Source organism: Crassostrea angulata, chromosome 1 (genome assembly GCF_025612915.1).
Source record: "Crassostrea angulata isolate pt1a10 chromosome 1, ASM2561291v2, whole genome shotgun sequence".
NCBI lineage: Eukaryota > Metazoa > Mollusca > Bivalvia > Ostreida > Ostreidae > Magallana > Magallana angulata.
Genome location: NC_069111.1, coordinates 32001469 through 32006165, shown reverse-complemented (window position 1 = coordinate 32006165; position 4697 = coordinate 32001469). Strand labels below are relative to the sequence as shown.

General features: G+C 30.9%; 1 long non-coding RNA gene across 1 annotated transcript; it reads left to right on the top strand.

The window, feature by feature from the left end:
• The first annotated feature begins 924 nt into the window (after positions 1-924).
• Positions 925-3554, top strand: LOC128179259 (uncharacterized). Its single transcript, XR_008243054.1, has 2 exons — positions 925-1433; positions 2340-3554. It is a non-coding gene; the product is annotated as an uncharacterized LOC128179259 (long non-coding RNA).
• Positions 3555-4697: the final 1143 nt, after the last annotated feature.

Sequence of the window (4697 nt, the reverse complement as noted above, 5' to 3'; positions counted from 1 at the left end):
TTTTCTTTTTTCAAATGTAACTAAATTGTAGTTACTAGCACAATACATGAACAATATGTGTTCGATGTTTTAAGCCGGAGAATCTTTGGACGGAAACTTTTCATTTTTCTCTCTATACACACCTCACAGCCTTATTAGCATAATCGGAACCTTTCTGGTTTTTATATTCACGAAAGAATTAAAAAACCCGAGAAAGTCAAAACTTCGTATACCTCGGGATTTTAACGAGACCAGTCTTATACTCGTGAAAATCGAGAGAGGAGTTTAAATGGAAAAAGTAAGTAAAAGTTTTTGTTTCTTATATTGGCAAGCTTTTAAATTATATAGAGTTGCAGAACAATTGTTTATTAATGTGAAGTCAAAGTTTGGGGTGATTAGCCTTATCTCGTTAAATTTTGTTCAGCATGAAACAGTCTGAACAGCAATCCTCGATTTTGTCAACAATCTAAAACGTGCTAAGGAGTAGTCATTCGTCGGTAAGAACATACTTACTTACATTGTTAAACTACTCAAAAACTCTTTTAAAAGCCTACAATGCTTTAAGTCTAGTACACATGTTACAAAAATGTCGATAATTAATGGTCGTTATGAAATGTGACTTGAAAGACATGTTTGAGTTTGAAATGTGTATGCAGGTGTATTATAGTCAGTTTTTACACATATTGTTACGCAGCATACGTTAAAAAAATATTGTATGTTTTTCCTAGAATATTGAGTTTTTGTCAATCATGCTTTCAGTCATTTCCATACAGAATTTCCTCGACACGTACAATGTACACTGTACATGTGGTTTTGATATCTGTATCTCATTCAAACTGTTGACTTTATGTCTTATTTATCTATTAACGATGACAGTGTTTATGAATCAAGGGTCTGCATTTGTTATGTAAATATAACATTATACAATTGAGAGAATGAGAGAGAGAGAGAGAGAGAGAGAGAGTAATTACAATGTGCATGTAATTGTTATTGATTGCCTTGCTTCCATGAACCATATATATATTTCAATAATGCCACATTGCACTAGAAATATTGCTGACAAAGATGTTGAGAGAGATCATGGAGAGAGAGAGAGAGAGAGAGAGAGAGAGAGAGAGAGAGAGAGTGAGAGAGAGAGAGAGAGTATGAAAAGCCATAACAAATTTTATAGTTATAGGTCATTTCCCACTTAATGAGTTGTTATAGCTGTTATCATGGTAATGTTTTGACCATGTCTCAGATACTGCATGTGCCCATAAAAAAGTGTAATCTAGGACACACCCTTTTGTTTTGATAATGACAGCATTTAGCTTTGTAATGATAGCTAGTGTATTTTTTTCTTCTTATCTACAAATTTACATGCGGCTTCCAGATGATCTGAAGATCAGGAATATAGAAAATATTGTCAATTTCATATTGCTAATGACCCAGTCAAGTCTGCTGAAGCCCAGAAGGTACTTCTTTGTCATGTAATAAACTTACAACTTGTCTACCATATGTAGATATATTTGGTTTAAGCTGATTGAAAGCCAAGCAAGTCATCTACATAGCTACAATGTCTTGTGTAAAACGGAAAGGTTTATATGGGCATCTTGTTGCAAATCTGCTTGATTATCTGTATTTTAAGGGGTGGGAACCTCTGAAAGGAATACCAGGAGTTTGAAAATATTATAAACTTTAAGAGATGTGTTTTACACTCTCTGAAAAAATGGGATTTGCAGAAATCCCATGAATTTCTTATGATGTTGATAGTTGAAACTCATACAGACAGTCATATGTTACATAAGTGTTACGTAAGTGTTTATGACTTTGATCTTTGTTCAATACATTTAATATCTTTCTGTCCACTGGATATCTAATTAAAATATCTTGGAAGTTACACCATTGAAGTTACACATTCATTACATTTATCATGTGTGTGCAGAATTGATTGAGCCAGGTTTCCTGATGTTGTCATATTAATAAGTGATACATTGTACTGCTTTAAAAAGTATATATCTCATGTGACTTACTGGTATATTAGTACATATTTCATTTGTAAAATCATTTGACAAATTTAAAGTGTTTTGTAGTGCTGAAATGTTTTTATGGCTTTTAAAATTACTGAAAGTACATGCACATGATGCAACTATCTTTTGACGCTGTATATATAACAAAAAGAAACTGTCAGCTGGGTTTAAAATTAGTGGCAAAATGATGTAATACATGTATGTACAATATTAGAAAAGATTACATTGTTAGTAATTGCACATTCTTGAAATAACTGCATTGAATATATACATGTAAGTATTTGATGAGTGCACAATGTTTGCAAAAATTACATGTAATTCTCTTAACACTTTCTGTTTATTCTATTTTAGTTTCCAGACCATGACATTAATGAATATTTCTTGAATGGAATGCATGAGGATTAAAATGGAACCTTATTCTGCCTTTTTACCAACTCACACCATCTTTTCAAGATTTATGGAGCCAACCACAGAAGAATTTGTTCTATGCACATCATTCATAACATTCTTATTTATGTTGCATAACTTTAAATGTTACTGGATGAATTGTGTTCACATAATGAATACCAGCAAACTTTTTATCGAGTGCACTTATTTTGTATTTTTCCTACCCATCCATCTAACATATGTTTTTATATAACATATTCATATACATGTAACATTTTTGGAAACAGCTATTTTTTTGAAATTGGAATTTAGCCTTACTATTTTATACAAGTTTTATTTAATATACTCTTTTGTATACAAACAGAACAAAAATACTTAGTTACAATGGGAAATGGACATAATATATATAAAAGTGTCTGATAAATGTATAGGTCTTGTTCATGAACAGAAGAAATTGACAGAAAAAATATTCAGTTTTAGCCATGAAATACAAATATTAATATTTTTTAAGAATATTATTTAATCTAAATAAGATATAAAAGTTTTTTCCCCTTTATTCCAATGTTTGGAAACAAATCCAATATATAATTGAAATTGCTGTACAGTATATCCTATTGATTCCTATAATATATCACTTTAGTTTCTTGAACAGCATGTTTATTACTTTTTTTTCTTAAAATGATGTATACAAGGTCATTAATTTATTTTCATTATATTCAACTAGATACAAATAGGCCTTCTGCAACTTTTTCATTGTTTAAATGGTATCGAGTGTTAATTACCTTTCATATGAAAAATGATATCTAAATCTTAAATTGCTGTACATTATATCCTATCCATCTAATGTATCACTTTATTTATGTTGAACTTCGTGTCTATTAGTATTATGATCTTTTTAGAATGATATATGCAATTTCATTAATTTATTTTTCATTTTAAGAAAATTCATTTTAAAAAAGATCTCTTACAACCTGTGTAATTTTTTTTTCAGTTTACATAACACAGTGTATTAATTGAATGTAGCTGTGTAGATTTATACATGTACCTACAAGCAATATACATTTAATATTCACCAGGTACATGTACCAGCCTACTATATTTGATAATTAAATGTACTTCTTTCATGCATTTTACTCATTGTTATATGTATTATTTATAATTAAAATACTTTGAAAACTTTTCTCAATGTATTTATTTTAATAAGATTAAGAAACGGACTATAGTCAATGCACGTTTTCAAGAGTTGTCTCTCTTTGGGACAATAATGAATGCTCCCCAGGGTTCATGACCCTGAATATTGAGTAGGCTGTGAGGTGTGCTATAGCTATAGAGATAAATGGGGATAAAAGCTTCACCAAGAAATTGCAAACTCTAGATTAGTTAGCATCATTTGAAAATAATAACATTTCAAATGTCTTAAATTGAATAATAGTAAGAATATTTTCCTCTGAGAGAACGGATATGGGAAAACAAAATTGAATCAAAGTACTGAAGTACTTTTGGGAGTTGATTTTATTAATTATTATCAATTTTAAAATCAACGAAATGTTATTTTGCCTGGCAAGTAGTTTCTAATATGTATTTGAGGTGGCAGGGGACAGTTTTTTTGATACAATGAAGGGATGCATGTCTTCTGAACTCTGTAACTAGAATTTCCTCATCTTCCATTCAGCACAAATACCTTTAATTCACTCTTTTTAAGGCCAATCACCAATTTCTGAAGAAAATTATAAGTCAAAACCTGTAAAATTCTCTACATACTGGTTTTTATGAGTCTTTGACCCTTTCATATTTTGCTAATTTTTCATGATTTTTCAGCTTTTTAGACCTCTCCCAGCTAATTCCCAGCAGAGGGTTGACCTTCCGTACCGCGTGCATGTTGCACTATCACATCTCAGAAACTTACCGGAGTATAGTTTACAATGTCCCATCCACCTACTTGTCGTGTTATTTTACCTCCCGTCTGTAACTTGCAATTTCACTGTGTAAAGTCAGCACAACAGTCATAGCCGCAGGTTTCGCATTTTACATCTGATTCTCATGTACCTAACATAAGGGGCCTACATATTGCATATCAATTTCAACAACAGACACCCCTCTAACTAATGATAATCAATAAAAATCATTTCATGAATTTTAGCAACACTCATAAGCCTTCAAGTACAGCAACTCTCAATTTTACAAAAATATTGTAAGTACTTTATTCGAAACTGTCCCTTGCTAACTGAATTACGCACAGTTTTATAATATGAATTCTCGAACTTATCGACAAGAATTTCGAGAAAAACCCATATGAATCATGTTGTGTAATGTTTAAAAAAT